Source organism: Eriocheir sinensis, chromosome 35 (assembly GCF_024679095.1).
Source record: "Eriocheir sinensis breed Jianghai 21 chromosome 35, ASM2467909v1, whole genome shotgun sequence".
Lineage (NCBI taxonomy): Eukaryota > Metazoa > Arthropoda > Malacostraca > Decapoda > Varunidae > Eriocheir > Eriocheir sinensis.
This window is the reverse complement of record NC_066543.1, coordinates 16,809,705-16,832,061: the sequence shown is the minus strand read 5'-3', so window position 1 is coordinate 16,832,061 and position 22,357 is coordinate 16,809,705. Positions and strand designations below refer to the sequence as shown.

At 44.8% G+C, this 22,357-nt stretch overlaps 1 non-coding gene across 1 annotated transcript; it reads left to right on the top strand.

Moving 5' to 3' along the window:
* The first annotated feature begins 11,901 nt into the window (after positions 1-11,901).
* Positions 11,902-11,975, top strand: Trnav-uac (transfer RNA valine (anticodon UAC)). The gene has a single exon. It is a non-coding gene; the product is annotated as a tRNA-Val (tRNA).
* The last annotated feature ends 10,382 nt before the right edge of the window (positions 11,976-22,357 follow it).

Genomic DNA, 22,357 nt, shown 5'->3' with positions numbered 1-22,357 from the left:
ACACACACACACACACACACACACACACACATACATACATACACACACACACTGAGATAACAAGACTCACGACTTTCCTCATTTTGCAATTAACAGAAGCGTAGCGGAAAAAAAAGCCATGCGGTGCTGAGTGGGGGAGGAGGAGGAGGTGGAGGAGGACAACAACAACTTGTGGACATATATGTGTATTGGGAAGGGAAGGAGGGAAAGTAAAGGGAATGGCGTTTATGTAAGGAAGAATTGGTTATTGAATTTTCGTGGAAGTTAATAAGGGGAATAGGAGGAAATTGAAGAGGAATAGAAGGAGGAGGAGGAAGAGGAAGTGAAGCATGGACGTAAGAGGGTGGGGAAATACCTCTGCCTACGTGCAAATATAATAAAAGAAAACGAAGGTAAAAGTATGAAAGTGATGCGATAGTTTGACAAGTAGAAATAAAAGGAAAGGAGACAAGAAATAGAAAAAGGAAGAGGAGGGGAGGGGAGGAGAGAGGAGTATATGTGAGGAGGTAAGTTATGGTGAACAGACAAAACAAGTAAAATGGGAAGAAAAAAAATAAACAGCTACAAGACCGACAGAAGAAAGAAAAGAAGGGGAAGAGAAGGAGGGGAGGAGAGAGGAGTATATGTGAGAGGTAAGTTATGGTGAACAGACAAAACAAGTAAAATGGGAAGAAGAAAAATAGACAGCTACAAGACCGACAGAAGAAAGGAAAGAATGGGATGTAGAGGGAGGTTAGGGTTGAAGCGCTCTTGACATGGAACGGCGGAGACATTTCCTTATCGTATTATCACATCGATTATTTATTGGCCCTAGATGTTGACGGCGTTCATCTCGCGGCGTCCTTCCGCTGTTTGTGTGTGTGTGTGTTCTTGCCTGATTACCGGGGCCAGTGAGGCGTCCCTACACGCTTCGCCGATCCCTCCTGTCCTCCTCCTCCTCCTCCTCCTCCTTTTGAGTGAGTCTGCCTGTCTACTGATGTCCGCCGTCATCCTTTCCCTCATCTTTTCTTAATCTCCTTTCTTTTTCTTCCTGGTCTTTTTCCTATTCTTCTCCCCCCCACCCCCCTTCCTCCTCCTTCCCCCCACCCCCCCTTTTTTTAACAACAAAGGAGACAGCTCAAGGGCAACAAAAAGAGTGTAGAAAAAAAGCCCGCTACATAGACTAAAGTAAAGAGTTGCCAAAAGAGAGGCCAATTTCGGGTGGAGAGGTGTCTCGATACACTTCTTGAAAGAGGTCAAGTCATTGGCAAGAGTAAATACAGACGAAGGAAAGCTGTTCCAGAGTTTACCAGTGTGGGGGATGAAAGAATGAAGATGCTGGTTAACTCTTGCATATGGGGTTTGGACAGTATAGGGATGAGCTTGATTGGGTCCGTCTGTCTACTGTCTACTGGTGTTCTTCCTCTTCCTCTCTCGTTTCTTTTCCTGATCGTCCACTGTTTTTTCGCTTATTGTTTCCTGATAACTTGATTCATCATTAATTTACTTTTTTGATTCGTCTGGCATCTCTCTTCACATACATGCTATTTTACTATTTCCTATCTTCCCTTCCTTCCTTCTTTCCTTTCTTACTTCTATTTTTCTTTCCTTCCTTCCTTCCTTCCTTCCTTGCTTCCTTTCTTTTTCTTTTTCCTCCCTCTCATCTTGCATCTTTCTTTTCACATACAAGACATTTTTCTATTTCCAAAGTTCCCTTCTTTCTTTCCTTTCTTCCTTCCCTTCTTTCATCTTTCTTTCTCTTTTTTTCTTTTTCTTTTATCTCTTTCTATTCCTCCTTCCTTCACCTATACCTGTTCTCTCCTATCTCCTCCTATCTCTCGTCTCTCCTGTTTAAGCTGCACGTCTCTTCTGTCTTTGCCGCAGTCTCTCCTTTGTCAGGTATTCTCTGTCCACCAATGATCACACCTATGTCACTCAAGAGACATTCCATCTCCCCAAAATATCACCTAATAAGACCGACTCAATCATATAGTGGGGACTTGATAACTTGAAGCACGCTCTGTATAGTTCACTCTACCTAATACACTGTTGGCTTAGCCTCTATCATTACAAATTAAGAATGCAGAATTACTTGCCTCTGTACAGGACCAAGCGCGTATAACTTTGGAGAGGGGAGACTATCTTAATTACTGCGTTCAGGAATTTGTAAATGGGACCGGCTGGAAGTAAATTAGTGAGGATATTCATCAGAAAATACAGGAATATTGCACGAAGGAAGGAGGGAGAGGGAGAGAGTATATATGAGCAGGCGAGGGACGAGAAAATTAAAATGAAAGGGAGACAGAGAAGGGTGAATGAGGCTGCCTGCCCGCCCTACTGACTGACTGAGTGACTGAGTGACTGGCTGATAGACTGGTTGGTATATCTTTCTTGGTTGACTGGCAGGATGACTGGTTAACTGGCTGATTGACTGCCATGCTGACTGATAGACTGACTTAGTGACTGATGACTGGTAGGTAAGACTGCTGACTAACTGAATGACTGAGGGACTGACTGACTGATGACTGGTTAGCAACCTGGCTGACAGAGTGGCTGGCTGGCTGACTGGTTGATTGAGTGGCTGGATGACTGACTGACTGACTGACTGACTGATTTACTGAGTGATGACAGGTCGGCAAGCTAGCTGTTTCATTGGCTGATTAAGTGCCTGAGCGGCTGACTGCCTTCCTCGCCGCCTCCTCTCTATATTATTTGATTCCGCCACTCCCTGGCGCCAGGAGCAGGACCCGCTATTAGTATTCCGGCCGCTCGGAGCTTTTTGCGAGGCCTCATAATTCCCTTAAAACAGCGGGCGCGGAGAGGAAGAGGAGGAGGCGGCGGCGACGAAGCTGCTGCGGGCGGAGGGAGATATTTTGATAATACTGCTATTTTTACTAATACTTCTACTAATGCTTCTACTTCTTATACTAAAACTTCTACTACTTAGACTACTGCTACTACTACGTTGACGACGTCGTCGTTTCTGTTACTTCACTCTTGCTGCTCATTTTGTCCTTATTTTTTGTCATTGTTTACATTTTGTTCTCTATTTTTTTCTTATTTTTTTCTCATTTAATTATTTTTTTTTTTCATTTTCTATCCTCTTTCTTTTCCTTATTTCGGTTGTTCATTCGTTCTTTCCCTCCACCCTAACTTGCCTCCTTTTCTTCCCTCTCTCCTTCCACCATTCCTTTATGCTTTTCTTCCTTTCTTTTTTCTTTCCTTCCTTCCTTCCTTCCTTCCTTCCATTGTACTTCTTTCCTACTCCTGCCTTCTTTTTTTTTTTACATTCATCCTTTATTCCCTCAAATATTTTAGATGTTTCCTCCTCCTCCTCCTCCTCCTCCTCTTTACCTTCCCTCTCTCTCTTTTAATAACATTTCAATACGTATAACCTCCCCACCGAAACACCCTTTTCCGCCCTCGTGTCGTGAGTGTTAACGCTAAGAGCTCAGTTCCTGGCTTGGTGATTTTGGACCGGTGACGATACCCGCGGCAGGATCACTACGCTTACCTTGACATGATATCGCTGAAGTTGATGACAGTATTTAGTGAGAAGGTGTGTGTGTGTGTGTGTGTGTGTGTGTGTGTGTGTGTGTGTGTGTGTGAAGTGAGGTGGATGTGAGGGTGGGGGTAGGAGGTGTTGATGGTGATAGGAATGGGTATGCTGATGTGGCATTGATGCAGGAGTGGTGGAAGCGGATGACGTGGTGAGATAGTGATGGAAGAGGTGATGGATTGATAGTGGTGGTGATGGTGAAAGTGATGACGATGGTGGTGGTGATCATGGTGATGTTGAAGGTGATGCAGATTTGGTGGAGAGAGTGACTGGGGAGATAACGGATTGAAAATGATGGTGGTGATAGTGATGACGGAAGGAGTTAGGGAGTGATGGAGGTGGTGATTGTGTTAACACGGAAGAGGCGGAGTGACGGGAGTGGGACGTTGAATTAATATGATGAGAGTGTGGTGCATTTTTTTCTTTTTTGTATTGATGGTGGTGAGTGAGGAGGAGGAAGCAGAAATAGTAATGTTGGAGATAAAAAATAAAATAAAAGAATGAATAAAAGATTGCAAAGGTGATAACAGAGAGAAGAGAGAGGTGTATTGATGAAGGTGATGTTGATGAAAACGGTGATGAAGGTGGTGACAGGGAATGAAAAGCAGGAGTGATTGTGTTTGTGATGAAGGAAGGAAAGTAGAAAGGAAAATGATGACAGAAGGAAAAGCATGAGTGATCGTGTTTTTTTTCTTTATGAAGGAAGAAAGAATGTTTGTTATTAAGGACGGAAAGTAGTGACAAGCAAGGCGGAGTAGATCTATGGTCGTGTTAGTGACGAAGAAGTAGGGTGGTAGTGGTGGAGGTGGTTTTGGTGATGAAGGTGGAGGTGGTTTTGGTGATGAAGGTGGAGGGGGTGATAAAACAAGGAAGGAATGGGGAGGAGGAGGAGGAGAAGGAGAAGGAGAAGAAGGCGAAGGGGGAGGAGGAGCAGCGACGGCGGCGATGTTAGTGACAAAGAAAAAAGGTGTAAACAGCGCTGGTGGCCGAGGTTGTGACAGAGAAGGGGAGGAGTAGGAGAGCAGGCGTGATGGAGGAGCCGTGAGTAGTGATGATGGGGAAGATGGAGGAGGTTGTGGCGGGGAGGAAGGAAGCGGGGCCTGCATGCCTGTGGTGGCGGCGCGCTCTCCGTCACCGTCACTCCGTCTTTCCCGCAGTATTGATTCTTAGGAACATTTAGCGTCACCACCGCCTATCGTTCCCTTGGTGTGTGTGTGTGTGTGTGTGTGTGTGTGTGTGTGTGTGTGTGTGTGTGTGTGTGTGTTGGCGCGCCCCTCTAGACGATCATTCACCCCCGACGCTAATCATGAAGGCCGTTCGCTGTTCTCGGCAGTTTGCGGCTGCAGCAAGCACTTTATGGAGCCTCCTTAAGATATCCATCACACTACGGGCGTCTGGGCTTATCACGGGGCCGGATTAAAAATACGCCAGAAACCCTAAATTAAAAGATTCAGAACCACTTATTTTTGTTTGCAGGTAGTGAGGATGTTTTTTATTTTATTTTATTTCCAGGGTGTCATTAAGGTATCCATCACACCAGAGGCGCTTGAGGCGGTTTGCAGGAGTTGGTAACAAGGACAAATGCGATGTCTCCTGTCTCGTTACAGCATCCATCATCCTTTTCTTTTCTTGCCTCGCCGAACTGTTCGCTTCTCACAAGCTTTGCGTAATTAAAAAAAAAAAAAAATAAGTCAATAATATTTTTCCCTTTTATATTCCACAGTTTGCAAAGAGTTATATTTATACCAAGATATCAAAAAGTATCCGCCGTTATTTGTAGGTGCCTCTGATATAGTGCTATGGAATAGGTATAAACAGGAATATATGACTTAGTAGATACAGTTCAGTTTCCCGCTGGTTACTATAGAAGCAACGGACACTTTTCTAACCCTGTTCGCGCACCCACAACTCCGCCATAACAGAGAAGAGGTTCCGCTCCCTTCACCGGAAAACAACATATAGGAAGAATAGTAAATAATTTTTGTGTAAGTTTTAACACTTGAGGTGACGGACATCTTTAATAAGGAGTCTAGTTTTGGTATTAATCACAATCACGGCAGAAAGATGAAGCCGCTTAGTCTCATGCATCAGCGGAGAGAGAGAGAGAGAGAGAGAGAGAGAGAGAGAGAGAGAGAGAACAAATATAATGTAATTGAACGGCTAAAATCTCCACCTTTACACTCCCACGGTATCACAGCAACGGACGGGCGGAGGATAAATAAAAATGCATTACCACATTATTTTCTTTTGACACTTTTCCCGCGTAGATTCTTCACCCGGCCCTCCGTACACTGCCTGCGGTTGTCTGTGGCCGCAAGCCGACGACCCCGCGACGTGCCGGCCACCGCTGGGTATTTGTCTCGCCTGCGTACATACACCCGCCGCCGTCTTCACCGTCTCCACCTCCATCATCGCCGCCGCCGCCTCCACATCCGCCGCCGCCGCCTCCACCAACACCATAACTTTCATTACCACTTTCGTTTAGTGCATTATAGTGGTGGGGTTGGTGGGGGTGGGGGTGTGAAAATTTAGGTGGTGTTTTTTTTTATTGTTTGTTGTTTGTTCATCCGTCACCGCATTAAGCATCACCGCCACCACCATAACCATCATCACCGTCTTCGTTTAGCTTATTGTGATTGTGTTGATGTGTGATTTTTTTTTTCTTTTGCTGTTTGTTTATCGTATGTACATCACTCACCGCATCAAGCACCACCACCACCACCACCACTTCTATCTTCCTTTACTTCGTGATTGCGATGCCTTAGCGTGGTATGAATTGGTGTTTTTATTTCTGCTGTCACCACCAACACCAAAAACAACAACAACAGCAACATTTCTCACTGCCTCCTTTGTTTAGCTTTATATAAATCATTGCTTTAGTGAAATGTGAGGCGCTGGGTTTTGTGTGTTTCTTTACTTTTTACTTTTTTCATTTTTATATTATCGTTTTTTTATGTATATTGGACTCACTCTGTCAGACCTAATATTTACCCCCACCTTTTGTCCTGTAAATGATGTTTACATATATATATATATATATATATATATATATATATATATATATATATATATATATATATATATATATATATATATATATATATATATATATATATATATATATATATATATATATATATATATATATATATATATATATATATATATATATATATATATATATATATATATATATATATATATATATATATATATATATATATATATATATATATATATATATATATATATATATATATATATATATATATATATATATATATATATATATATATATATATATATATATATATATATATATTACTGCCTCGTTACAGCGCCATAGTTCTGCTTTTCCCTCCTCTATACGGCCTATGCCTTGCTTAACCTCCTTACGTTCCTGTGTTATTTTACGTATCCATCGTGCTCATCTCTTTACTGTATACTTCGACATCAACCATCCATTTGATTTCCGAAGAAATATTGTAAAATATTGGGCAGAGTAGAGTCACAGGTTCGTCTCATCAACTCCCCTCTTCTGGCTAGCGGTCTTCCGTCGCAGTGTTGCAGCTCTTTCTACTCTCGATATTTTTATGCTGACTGCTCCTTTGACCTTGTCAACTACATGCCTCCCCTCTCTTCCGCGGCCCCGCCGCACACGACTCTCCTCTCTTGCTCATCCCTATTCTATCCAAATCCCTTATGCAAGAGTTAACCAGCATCTCCATTCATTTATCCCTTCCGCTAGTAAATTCTGAAACAGCCTACCTCAGCCTGTATTTCCTCCGGCCTACGACCTGAACTCATTCAAGAGGAGAGTATCAAACACCTCTTCTCCCGAAATTGACCATTTCTGGGTTCTCATTCTTTTTTCTTGTATTGTAGCATTGCCTAGACCTAGAGGGCTTTTTTTTGTTAGCATTTGAGCTGCCTCCCTTGCTGTAAGGAAAAGATAGAAAAGAAATTTAGAACTATAGAAAGATAGAACTACAGAAAAAGATAGAACTACTCGTATAGAAAAATGGAACTATAGAAAGATATAAGTGGAGAAAAAGATAGAACTATAGAAAGATGGAACTATAGAAAGATAGAACTATGGAAAGAATGAGAACAACAGAAAGAATGACAGAGCTATAGAAGGACAGAAATCTAGAGAGGAAGATTGAAATCTTGAAAGATAAAAATCTAGAAAGATAGAAATATAGAAAGAAAGGTAGACATGTAAAAAGGTGTGTGTGCGTGTGTGTCTGGAGAGAGAGAGAGAGAGAGAGAGAGAGAGAGAGAGAGAGAGAGAGAGAGAGAGAGAGAGAGAGAGAGAGAGAGAGAGAGAGAGAGAGAGAGAGAGAGAGAGAGAGAGAGACTTGAACCGTCGTCGGGAGTCTGTGAGTCTCTTCGATAATAAGAGACTTCGGGAGACATAATTGATCGTATTTCAAGGGTCTGTCCAATTATATCATTTCTGCACACACTCGGAAACCCTCCATCTCTCCTTCCAATTCCTCCCTCCCTCCTTCCCTCCATTTTTCTCTTTCCTCCAACTCTTCAATCCCTCCCTACCTCCTTCTCTTCCCCTCTCCTCCGGCGGTTGTGGTGATGCCCCGAAGCGTTGAGGAAAAGAAATGAAGAAGAGAAAAAGAGAAAAAATAAGGATGCAGGGCAAAAGGAAGTAAAGGAATGTTGTTGTTTTTGAGAGAGAGAGAGAGAGAGAGAGAGAGAGAGAGAGAGAGAGAGAGAGAGAGAGAGAGAGAGAGAGAGAGAGAGAGAGAGAGAGAGAGAGAGAGAGAGAGAGAGGTATTCTTTTTTAATTAAGTTAATGAGTTATTTTGTGATGGACGATGTGCGTGTTATGTTTACCCAAAGACGTTTCTCACTGATTGTCCTCCTCTTCCTCCTCCTCCTCCACCTCCACCTCGTCCTCCTCTTCCTCCTCTACACTCCCGTCAGGTGCCAAAGTCGCCGCGTCGGTTTTGTTGTTTTAGTGAGCTGAGTTTTGTTACGGTCCACTGCAGATCCACCCTCCTCCTCTTCCTCCTCTCCTCTCCTCTCTTCTCTCTCTATAACCTTGTGTGTGTGTGTGTGTGTGTGTGTGTGTGTGTGTGTGTGTGTGTGTGTGTGTGTGTGTGTGTTGTGTTTTGTGCGGTGTGGTGCTAACGAGTATGCTGGGAGGGAGGGATAAGGGAACGGGGTAGTGGGTACTGGCTGGGGGTGGGGGGAGAAGGGGTGAAGAAGGGCGTCGCGAGGAACAGGTAAGAGTAGGCAGGTAAGACAAAAGCCATTAGTGTCCCGTCGGCCTGTAAGTGGAAGGTCTCGGAGTCTGGTGGTGGTGGTGGTTGTTGGTAGTGGTTGGACAGAATGGCGTAACTCCACACCACCATCCCCACCTCCTTCCTCTCGTCTGCAACCAAAACCACTTTCATCATCACCACTTTATCTAACGTAATTTGCCTCTCCATTCCTTTCACATTTTCCACTACTAAGCTAATCTATTCACTACCATTTTCATTATCTCTTCCACTTCACATTTTTTCGACATCCACTTGTATTACCTCCACTTCCAACCTCTTCCTTCATCCCCCACTTCATATTTTTTCCACCCTTACCACCCGCCACTACTCTTATGACATCGAGTCTCTTCACCGACGATCCGCTTAACCTTTTTCTTCCAGTCTGTTCTTACTTCAGTCACCATAATCAACATTCCACAGCTTCCTTTTTCCTTCTTTATATTCGTCTTTGTTCACGAACGTCCATCCACTAAAAAGACGTGTCCATCCTTAAGTCTGTTCCATGTCCTTCCACTCAGCTCATACAGTTATCTCATCCACCTATGTATTCCTATCCGTCAGATGTATATATCTACTCTTTCTCCACCCTTTCAGTGTCTATTTCTTCAACTCATCACCCATTCCGCCAGCTAACTCTTCTCCTGTCCTCACTCGGTTTTCTATCACCACCACCACCACCTCCTCCTCACCTCCTTCACTTCCTCCTCTTCCTCCTCCTCCATCACCTATCCCTCTCCTTTCCCCCTTCCCCCTCCAGCGGTACCTGTCCAACCTGCTCTGATTGCCTGTCAGATATATTAAGCTGTTTGTATTCGATGTCTGTCGTGTCGATAAATTCTTCATGACCCCTAATGATCGTGCGGCCTGATGGCTCTCGTCGAGTCCTGCATCGCTAAACAGAAGCAAGTGGCGCATCGTAATCCCTAAATTGCTTTCGACTGCCTTCATGCCTCCGTGTTCTTAGCAGCTGAGGACTTCATTTGCTGTCGATGGCTGACTGCTCATTGGGTTGTGTGTGTGTTTGTGTGTGGGGGGGGGAGAGGGGGGTTGGTGTCTGTGATCGCTGTCTCTCTCATTTTCTGTTTCTCATTCTCTTATAATATATATATTTTTTGTTATCATGGTTGTGTCCCGCCATCAGTGTCCTCTTCCTCCTCCTCTTCTCCCTCTTCCTCCTACTCCGCGTCCTCCTCCGCCTACTCCTCCTCCTCCTCCTCCTCCTCCTCCTCCTCCTCCTCCTCTTCGCAACTGAGATATGACTCGCCACGTCCGAATCTAAAAAAAAAAAAGTTAAAGGAAAAAGTAGTAATAAAACGTCGTAAAACGTCTAATGTGTTCGACGACTGACGAGAGAGAGAGAGAGAGAGAGAGAGAGAGAGAGAGAGAGAGAGAGAGAGAGAGAGAGAGAGAGAGAGAGAGAATTGGAAGAGGAGGGTAAAAAAAGGGAGCTGCCGGCGTTGGTGTGTTTGTGTGGCATCGAAACGGCACCAAATGATAGATGGAGGCTGCCAAAATTACCCTCCAATCCAGTGTGGCCAGCGAGGCATTACGGGGGAGGAGGAGGAGGAGGAGGAGGAGGAGGGCCATGCACGTGGTGTTGGTGTTGGGGGGAGAGGGGGGCGACGGCATATGTGTTGTTTATAGCTCTCCTCCTCCTTCTCCTCCTCCTCCTCCTTCTCCTTCTGCCGCCGATTGTTGCCCGGCGGAGGTTTTGCTTCCTGATAATCTTGCGCTATTTATGTATGGGATAAATGTTACCTCTTTGTCGCGGTCCCACTGAGGAGGAGGAGGAGGAGGAGGTGGTGGTGGTTGTGGTGGTGTGGTGTGGTCCGCGCCACGAAGCTGAAGGTGTTTTTTGCTGTGATGGCGTTAGTTAAGTTAGGGTGGCGGTGGTGTGGTAGTACGGCGGTGCTGATCAGGAAAAGGTGTGGTTATGGTGGTGGTGGAGGTGTGTCGATGGAGTTGCAGGTATGATGATTATGATGGGTGTGACGGGGAGAGAGATTGAGAGGGAGAGGAGGTAATACTGGAAGAGTAATTATAGAGCGACAGCCAGTAGTGGATTAGAGGAAAAAAACTGCAATGGAAACATCAATATACTGTAGTAGTTAGGAATGATGGAGGCGGCGAGCATAGCAACCTCCTCAGAAGATGTAATGGAGGCGGTAAAGAGAGGTGAAAGAGAGAAGGAAATAGTGAGAAAAAGAAGGAAAAGTAGAGGAGGAAAAGCAGTGGAGGGAGACTCACGTAGGGTTCAAGATGAAGTATGCGGAGGGGGCGTGGATAGATGAATGGTTTTGGAGTAGAAAACTATTTATTGATGTGAAAGGAAAAACGCATGATAAGCTTCGTTTTAGGGGGAGGGGAGTGTTTAAGAGCTAGTGTTGAGGGAGAAAACAATACATAGTAAGCTTATATTTAGTAGGAAGGGGACAATGAAAACTTAGTGATAGGGAAAGAAAGGAGAAAAAGAATGAGAGGAGGGTGAAAGAGCTTAGTGATGGAGGAAGAAAAGAGTAAGCTTCTGTTTTTTTGTTTTTGTTTTAGAAAGTGATCATGGATGCTTATAAGTTGTGAGGAAGAATGGAAAGTAACCTCACTGGTAGGTAGGGGAGCTTGCTAGTGATGGGGAGGAGGGTGACTGGGGTGAGTGGAAGAAGAGTGGAGGGGAAGGGGACGGCGACCGCTCATCGCCCATGTAAAGGATGCTGATGCTGAGTTCGGGGGATAAATGGCGATAAAAGATTCCAGTCAGTTTTATCGGGTGCTGGTAATGGGTTCGGAGGGAGGGAAGAAGGGAGGGGGGTGAGGGACAGAGGAGGAGGAGCAACACAATGATGACAACTAGTAGAAAAGAATAAAGACGAGGACATGGAAATCAATGGAGAGAGAGAGAGAGAGAGAGAGAGAGAGAGAGAGAGAGAGAGAGAGAGAGAGAGAGAGAGAGAGAGAGAGAGAGAGAGAGAGAGAGAGAGAGAGAGAAATTTAAGTATTCTGATTTGTATGACCTACCACCACCACCTTTCCAGTTCCTCACCGGCGTTGTAGGTTTGCCACCACCACCACCACCACCCAGGGGGCTTCGTGGCGCAGTGGTTAGCACACTCGGCTTACAACCGAGAGAGCCCGGGTTCGATTCCCGGGCGGAGTGGAAAAATTTGGGCGGCTTTTCCGATATCCTACGTCCCTGTCCACCCAGCAGTGTATGGGTACCAGGTATTAATCGGGGGTTGTGTCCCGTCTCCTGGGATCTGTTCACTTCTCCTATAATTCCTTCCCCTTCTGTCTCTCTCCGGCATATGACCACAGATGTTGCGCCGACTAAACGAAACTTTCCAACCACCACCACCACCACCACCTTTCCAGTTCATCACCGGCGTTGTAGGTTACCTGTGGGTCTGCCTCGATTCACTTAGGAAGATGTTATCCCCGCCTCGGTTCTTCCCCCTCTCGCGGCCTCTCATTACCCCCCCCTAGCGGCCTCCATCACCCTCCCCGTACGGCCCCTTTACTCCCCCTCCTCGCGGTGCCTTTTTTTTCTAAGCCTCCCCCCTCCCTCGCGGTCCTCATTACCCGCTACTTAGAACTACTCATTTTCTCACATTCTCATTTTTATCATAATTAGGATCTGATTGTTCGTCCGTCCGTCCGTCCGTCCGTCCGTCCGTGTGAATAGAAAAGACAAGATGCACAACGTTGATCACCTCGTGGAGTCCTTTGCTGTGAGTTAGTGTTGTTTGTGTTGATTTCGGCTGTTAGTGTTGCATCAAGATTGGAAAAGGAAGAAGAGAAACAAAAATATATAAAATTGCAGATCCGTCCCCCTTTCTCCCTTCTGTTTTATTATTGTCTTATATAGCCTTCCCGCTCGATGTATATATGTATTGTAGACGCTCCTTGCTACAGAGAGTTCGTGTTATTTCTGTTGTTGTGGTTAATGTTGCAGCAGTATTGGAAAACGAAGGATAATACAAGAAATAATATAAAGTACAGAGTCGCCCGCCTTCGTCCACCTTTTTTTTGTCACTCGCTCAGTGTATAATCTTCTAGACGCCCCTTGCCAGAGAGTTAAGTCGGTATTAGAAGACACGTTCAGTTCTCACATCAGCTATTTCTAAAGGTCAAAGAGGGAGTCATTCGGGTTTTAATGAGTGTATCATTAGGTTCATTGTACAGAAGAAGGGTCAAACTACCACCGGGCCATAAAACTACTCCTGGAAATGGCCAAAACTCCTACGAAAGCCTTATCAAATATGTGTTCTTGAACGATGAAATGTCTTATAAGACGACCCTTAGTATCCCCTCCCTTCTTGAGACTTTTAGTGGTACATCAAGGGTGGGAAAAGGTAACAACAACAAATAAAGAAAACTCAACGAATCTTATGAGGTGGACAATCGGCGCCTTGCTCGTTGTTCTTACCATTAGTGTCTGTGTCCCCGCTGACGAGGATGGTAGGGAGTGTATATTTCATTGATACACCAAGGGCGGAATAAGGAAACAGCAAATAAAGAAGTCTAAGCGAATCCTAATAGGTGGAGAATCGGGCGCCTTTCTCTTTAATCGTATCATTAGTGTCTGTCTCCCCGCTGACGAGCCTTGCCATGGAGTTTGTATTTTCCGTGTTTATGAGACTATTATTGCTGCGTTAAGGGGAGAAAAGAAAAGAAAAAAAAATCAAGGCAAGGTAAAAGGGAGACTTGAACGCCAGAGCAAGTGGTTATCCTGCCCCCGGTCGCCGAGCGAGGCTAATCCGCCCTATTAGTCTGCCAGGCCGGGACTTCAAAGGTGATAATTTGGAAACAGAGAAAAAGTGCTTAATGAAGGTGGAAAGGCCGTGGGAGAATGCGAGTCATGACCACCACCACCACCACCACCACCACCTGTATTACATCTCCCACCACAACCTCATGTAACTACCGCTCTCATCACCACCACCACCACCACCACCTGTACTACCTGTCCTACCACCACCACCACCATCACCAGTACTACCCCTTTCATCACCACCACCACCACCACCACCACCTGTACTACCTGTCCTACCACCACCACCACCATCACCAGTACTACCCCTCTCATCACCACCACCACCTGTATTACCCATCCTACCCCCCCACCACCAGTACTACCTCTTCCACCACCACCACCGCCATTATTACCTCCCCTCCCCCCCCACCACCACAACCAGTACTACCTCTCACCTCCACCACCAACACCAAAACCACCACCACCACCACCACCTGTACTACCTCTTCCTCCTCCACCACCGCCATCTTAATTGTGGCTCCTGTACGGTTTGCTGTTATCTTCAATCTCCGTCATTATCACCTCTCTTCCTCCTCTCCCTCCTCCTCCTCTTTCTGCTACTGCTGCTGCCACCGCCGCTACATCGCCTTGTCCTTTCTGCTTGCTGTTGCTTCTGCTTAAGTGTTTGCCGCTCCCACACTGTTGTCATGTCTCTACTTGTGCCGCCAGTGTCAGTGCGATAGCTCCTGCAGCTACTGGCGTTACCACCACCACCACAACCCCCATCACTACAACCAATACCTACTACTACTACTACTACTACTACTACTACTACTACTACTACTACTACTACTACTACTACTACTACTACTACTACTACTACTACTACTACTACTACTACTACTACTACTACTACTACTACTACTACTACTGCTACTGCTGCTACTACTACTGCTGCTACTACTACTGCTACTTCTACTCCTACTGCTGCTACTACTACTACTACTACTACTACTACTACTACTACTACTACTGCTACTACTACTACTACTTCTACTCCTACCTCTTCTACTCCTACTACTGCTACTACTACTAGTAATAATATTACTACCACTACTTCTGCACTACTACTACTACTACTACTACTACTACTACTACTACTACCACTACTACCTCACTACTACTACTACATACTTTCCCAAGTCCATCAGCAACCTCCCCCCCCCAAAAAAAAAAAAAAACACACACACGCAAATGTCTACACCCTACAATCTATTTTTTTCTTAAGGCGCGATCGTCACGTCCGCATCAACCACAAGTAATATAATAATAATAAAAATAATCACACTAAGAAACGCGATAACAATCTTATTAAAAATCGCACCTTTGCCCTGGACGTGCCATTGCCACACTCATCAACCACCCCATTTCCCCTCCCCATCCCCTTCCATCCCCTACTCTCACCTCCAACCCCCTGAGTCAGTAGAATTCCCCTCACGTTCTCTTCCAGTGCCCCCTCCCCGAGTCCCCATCCCTATTACCTCCCCTTCCGATAACTCCCTTCCTCCCCAATAACTTTTAGCTCCCCTTCTCTTTCACAACCTTACTATTTCTTCCCTTATATACCTCAGGGGCTCCCTCTAACATGTCTCCCCTTTCACATTTCTTAGCTCCTCTACTAGTGTTTTAAGGACATTTAAATCCCCTTTCTTTCCCAGTAATCCTTTTAACTTCCCCTTCTGTTTCATAACATTGCCCTTCTATAAACCCAACGAGCTCCCTCTAACACGTCTCTTCTCTCGCAATCACTCCCATATAATTATTGCAATGTCTAAAGACGTTTGAATTCTTTTCCTTCCTTTTCCTTTTCATAATGCGTCGTTTTCATAGACTTGTTTCTTCCTCTTCCCAAGCGTCTTTTTTTTCTTCTTTTTTTTTGACTCACACTTATTGACCCACATATTAATCTTATATCTTATTTCTCACTTCTTTCGCTCCTTCAGTTCTTTGCTCGTATTTCCTTTTAAGACGCTTTTCGTTTTTTTTTCCCGCAACCTCTTCACTTATGTTGTCCCCATCGAGACTTCTTCCTCCCCCATACCCTCCACTCATCCATGCACCCCATCCACCCTCGCCTCCTTCACCCCGCACCCCATCCACCTCGCCTCCACCCTCACGTGAGTCCACCTGCACCCGGGACGCGCCGGAAGTGGGGTTGACGCACAGATGAGACAGGCCAGACCCTGCAATCAGCACCCACACGCCCACCCACCTCCCACCCACTCGCTCACCCACGTCCCTGCACAACACACACACACACACACACACACACACACACACACACACACACACACACACACACAGAGAGAGAGAGAGAGAGAGAGAGAGAGAGAGAGAGAGAGAGAGAGAGAGAGAGAGAGAGAGAGAGAGAGAGAGAGAGACGGGACCACACGAGCGTAAGCCCAGGCCCTGTAAAACTACAACTAGGTAAACTAGGTAAATACACACACACACACACACACACACACACACACACACACACATACATACATACATACATACACATACACTCACAGGTAATTACTCAACAGGACAACATAGATAGATAGCTATGTCACAAATGAAAATGATTGATGGTTAAATTATGCAGTGTAGCAAAAGTATAACATGCGGCGCCCCTGAACACACACACACAGAATAAAAGAGAGAAAAAAAGGCGCAGCTGGAGCCTCTCTGTCTCACCCTCTAAACGCATTGACTTTCTCATTTGGTCACGAACACCCGACGCCACTGTCGTTGAGGGAGTCTCAGTGATGAAGCCTTACTCTTGATGCCTGGAGGCTTCACTTTTAACAGTTTCAAGTGTCAATATGAAAAAAAGAATAATATTATATTGTCATTATTTGATCAGTAACTGGACAGAAAATTCGTAATATAAAAAACATTCCTAGGAAAAGACATTTATGAGACAATGGATCAACGTGAAGGTGCTCGTTTTATTTCCGTATCAGTAGTAATACAGCAGGTCGTAGTGTGTCGTTCCTTATATTCGATTGAAGGTGAACTCTAAGGTATCATTTGTTTTCTAGATGAAGAGCATCAAACATTTTCTATTGTTGATTCGTTTTGGGGTAGACAAGGTATAATTATTTTTTAAAACATTTTGTTTATGTTTGATGCGGCGAATTCGTCAATGATAGTCATTGAACAGGCTAGACCGATAAATATTTTGCAAACATGCTCTTCTGTAGATTCATTACACAGGTTACGTAGGAATGGACAGGCAAAGTGATGCTGTCTGGCAGGCTCGACACTGCTGGCCATTCATTAGCCAACCGATCGCACGAATGATAAACGATCGGAGGCAGACCCGAACGCTAATAGCCGCGCGATAATCTATTTTCGTCACAACACCGAACGTTCGAACACATGTTAAGGGAAGCGCGGCCACGAAGGCGTAATGATAATCTTGGAGCGATAACGAGCGCCGTCTCCGTCGTCCCCAGCGATGCGTAACACTAAGAAAAAGTAGGATTGTGTTCAGCCGTTTATTATTATATTAGAGATTATTTGATCATCAAGAGAGAGAGAGAGAGAGAGAGAGAGAGAGAGAGAGAGAGAGAGAGAGAGAGAGAGAGAGAGAGAGAGAGAGAGAGAAAAAATCGTTTCGCTTTACAAAAGAAAATTTATCATGCTTCTTTACTTGAAAATATGACGTTTACTTTTGTGTTTAGAGCTTTCTGTGAATAAAAGGAAAGAATAATTAAAGTAAGTAATAAAAGTAGAAAGGAAAGAAAAGAAAAGAAAGGAAGGACAGAAGAATGTACCCAATGAATGCATGTAGGAATGTCAATCGGGAGGACGAGAAGGGAATAACTAAGACCACTGTGTGAGAGGCGTGGAAAGGTAAGGCGATGAGCAGGAGGAAGCGGAATGATAAACCTTAAAAGAGCCGGCAGCCACTCAAACATTTTGTTTGAGGTTTACACACTCAGATTTAATAAGGCCTTCGTATAGGTTGTTGTAGGTATTTTCATGGGCAGATTTATGAGCGTAGTTTGATAAGGGCTCTGGACTATGAACGTGAAAAGCACTCATGAGAATCCGACTGATTTTTTTTGCCCTTCGGAAATATGTATTCCCAAATGCGATTTATTTATTTATTTATTTATTTATTTTTGACATTGATATATTTAAGTACAAGTTAACGCTCACCTGTTGACTCATTAGGCACTGTTTCTGTCCCTTTATTCAGTATTCTTACTTTACTGTTACTGTCTTATTTTTCATATTCATGTCTCTTCATCGAACGGTAGGTCATTATCAATTTATTATTATTTTCCCTTGATGCCCTTTCATTTCTTTACGTTTCGGCCTATGGCACCGGCAGGCTTTCTTGGTGGGGCTTGATGGTCGGCCCCAGCCCGTTATGGCACAGGGAAGTGTTTATAGGGGCGTCATCTTGCTTGGCTCATGCTGCCCCCCGGGGCTCATCTCTGAGCCTCTCTTTAGAGAGAGAATCTTGAGTTCGGGTTGATTGGTTGTCTTAAGTATGGACAGCATGAGGGTAGTCTTAATTTAGCCACTCGGCGGGGAATGAAAAATCCCAGCTTGTGGCGACTGCGGGAGGCGACCCGCGTCCTCCTGGAGGTACGCTGACCACCCAGCCACCGCCTCCGTCTCATGGATCGCAATATTAATAATTATAATAATGATAATAATAATAATAATAATATGTTGCAAGAGCCACAAGCGCCTGTAAGTATTCGGGCCCAAGGCGGAGGTGTCAGTCACTCAGTAGTCCTGGGCATCACCACGCTTCTTGCCCCGCCGCGGACCACAACATCCTGTCTGCCCCGCCTTCGTATTCTTGTTACGCACTCTTTGTGGGAGGGTCGTGGATGGCTAACTTGTTACTAGAAGATTGATGGCCGTTTACGCTACTTTCACTAACGGTTTCGTCAATTAATACATTTACTTATTTCGGGGTGTGTTACTTTTTATTTCTTTTGTAATGTTAACTGTCGGCCGGGAGTTTCTGTGTTGTATTATATGTTACTACGATTACTACTGCTGTTACTTCTACTATTATTACTAATATTACTTATGGTTACTTCTACTACTGCTACTACTACTACTACTAACTACTACTAACTACTTACCTATCTACCTACCTACCTACCAATATCTATCTATCTCCCTACCTACCTACCAACGTATTTACCTATCTATTAACCTGACTACCTACCTATCTACCTACTTGCCTACCTACCTATCCACCTACCTGTCTACCTATCTATACCTATCTATCTGTCTACCTATTTAGCTATCTATCTGTCTATATCAGTCTATATCTACCTCCCTCCCTCCCCTCCTGTCTATAAAAGTATATATAAAAAAGGGGGCTCACGAAGACTTTTGGGCAGCATGTTTTTCGCAGCCTCTTGAACCACAACATCCTGCCGCCCCGTTGTCCGGTCACGCCCTGTTTGTGGTGTTTGCGGATAACGCAGGACTCGTTAGGCAGACGTTGATTGATTCCCAGGCCGCCTCGTTACTCTCCCCGCGGTGGTTTCCTTTGGTTAGGGGCTCGTGTTTTTGTTAATTAAATGACTGATTATTAGTATTAGTATTTTGTTATTATTGTTATCATTATTATTATTGTTACTGCTATTATTATTATTATTATTATTATTATTATTATTATTATTATTATTATTATTATTATTATTATTATTATTATTATTATTATTATTATTGTTATTATTGTTATTATTATGAGTTATATGCCAATTATTTTCATTTACCTTTGTTACACTTACCATCATTGCATTACTATTACTTCTAACTACTACTACTACTACTACTACTACTTATAACGCTTGAGTTTGATCATATTTTTCTCGTAAAGGTATGAAGGGTAACCAGTCCACTTCTCTTACAACATAACATTGATTTAATGTTCTCAAATAAAAGTTTTCATGTACCGCGTTATTACCAGACACGGAGATGGAGACAGATTGATAAAGCTAGATCAATGAAGATAAATAGATAGAGTCCTTTCCATCATTTGTTAAGAACACACTCCCAACACTTCTCGAAACAAATGACTCTCCCTCACACTCCGTTTTCTTGTTTCAGCGCGGCAAGTTTGATCCATTAACGCCGCCTCTAGGAAAATTGTGTGCTGGGGAGCGGTGTTTTCTGTTAATCACAAACCACGTTGGCGCAGTACAACGCTGCCTGTTAAAAAATGTAGCGAACCGAGTGTTAACGCGCTACCTTTGTTATGCGTTCTTTGGTTCCAGTCTCCATCAGGGCCAGGTAGATGAGGGTCGGGAGCAAAGGACACAGGGACGAAGGAAAAATAAAGGCAGAGGCGAGGGAAAGCATGTTAACTTTTGTCTACTTATTTGTTTTTAGCTCACTTCAGGGCCAGGCGAGGGAGTGACGGGTGGGGAGGGGGAGGGAGGCACACAGGGGCGAAGCAAAGATAAAGACTGAGAGACAAAGGGGACCCTGTTAACTTCTATCTAATTCTTTGTTTTTAGTCCGCGTCAGGGCCATGTTAGTGAAGGAGAGGGGGAGGAGGAGGCACACAGAGTTGGGGCAGCCTGGCGCCACACGTAATAACAGTACCGGGCTTCAGACGGCTCGTGTTTTATGCAATCATAGCGGGAGCGCGGCGCCCCCCGGGACCCGCGACCCTGACGTTTGGTGGTGTTCGCGGCGGACGCTCGGGAAAAGTCGTGTTTCAGGCATTACATCCTTGTGTCCGTCAATAATGCAGTCCTTCGGGGCCTGTACACGCTCCACCCGTCGCTGCCTCCGGTCCAGAAAATTGACACCTTCCCTATGATTGTAGGAAATATCTCTCGTGGTAAGTCTGCCCATCTGTCTCCCCGAGTTTTCCTCCATCCGTCTCCCGCGCCAAGAGTGTATTGACATTTGTCGCGTATCAGCGCCACAAAAGTAGTAAATGATTGCCAGGGAGTGGAGGGGGCGGCACCTGCGCTGACTGCGGTTGCAAAATTATAGCATCTGTTGCAGGCCGGGCCGTCAGGAGGCTGAGCGTTCCTTAACCCCGAAGTTGACGATGAAAAATTGTACACCGGACGTAATGGCGGTGATGTATGGAGCGTAGTGCGGCGAGAGGGAGAGGCGGAGGGAAGGGGAGAGCCGTGGAGAGCCGCGTTGTTGTTGAGGAAATGGTTACGTGCGTCTGTCTGATGGCCTTGGCGCCGTAATGGTTCTCGTGTGATGTAACCCTTCGCGCCGCACACCCTGACGTAATTAGAAGAGGCGGTCCACCCGGCTCCTGAATCATCCCAAACCTGCTACCGCTGCCACCTCCTCTGTCTGGCTCCCGGACTGGCTGGGCTGGACGGGCGTCTCTGTTTCTGCCTGTCTGCTCTGCCAAGTTTTGTTTATTCTGCCACTTAACACTAAATGGAGATGTAATTGGCCTCATAATGTAATTACTGACAAACCAACTACCTGCCTTTTATCCCTCTGGTTTCCTAGCCGTCTCACGTGGATGGTTCTCTCTCTTTTGCTCGTTTGATTTTGTTTACCATAATGGTTTACTATATAGACTACTTTCCAGGCCGACTAACCATTTTTAAAACACTCTGCTGTTCCTCCTCTGTCTACCTTCGGGGCTGTATCACATGCGCTGCTGTCTCTTTGTTCATATGTCTGCTCAGTGTTGTCGTTCTTACACTTAACACCAAAGGGAAGATAATTCACCACGGAATCATTTACAAATCTGCTACCTCTCCTGCCTGTATTTACCCGTATCCTGGCTTCCTTACGCAGATGACTGCCTCGTGTTTGCCTGTCTGTTGTGTAAGCTTAAATTCATGCAAGTGGTAAGCTATAGAGACGACGGTAAATAAGAAGGTCATGGAATGATTGACTACCCTGACGCCTGTCTCGCCTTTGTCTGGCTAGTATCCTGGATGCCTACTGGATCTGTTTCGTCTGTGTTTGTCTGTTTGTCACACCGTCCTTCATGTTTGGTTGTTTGCACTTATCCTTTTTGTCTATCTATATGTGTACTTGTCTGCATTTTTATGTGAATATATGTGTGTTTGTGTGTGTGTGTGTGTGTGTGTGGAGTGAGTTATAGGGTGGGAGACGTTCACGAAGGGAAGGTAGTTGGGAGAATATGTGAGAGGAAGAAAGGGAAAAAACAGTGGGATTTAAAGGAAAGAAGAAGAAGAAGAAGTGGACCACTGAGCATGAAATAAAAGAGAAAAAGACAGCCATAGAGTCCCTTGTGACAGTGTTTACCAGAGCTTTAGATAAAGTGATAGATTGATAAATAGATTGGTTTATTAGCCACAAAATACAGCAATAGCAAATCATACTCAAATCGCAAACACTCTCTCTCTCTCTCTCTCTCTCTCTCTCTCTCTCTCTCTCTCTCTCTCTCTCTCTCTCTCTCTCTCTCTCTCTCTCTCTCTCTCTCTCTCTCAAAACGATGTTTGTGTGGTCATAAAACCACTGCTGTGTGTGGATGCTTCTTTTCCTCTTTCTCCTCCTCCTCCTGGCGGCGGCGGCGGGTTGGTGGCGGCGACCTTCCAGGTGTTATAAAGTGATTACGTGAATGGCGGCACCTGACCGTCGCGCAGGTGCTTGATACGTGAGAGAGAGAGAGAGAGAGAGAGAGAGAGAGAGAGAGAGAGAGAGAGAGAGAGAGAGAGAGAGAGAGAGAGAGAGAGACATTTTCTTCTGTTGTTCAAAGTTAATTACAGCAACACACACATACACACATATACACAT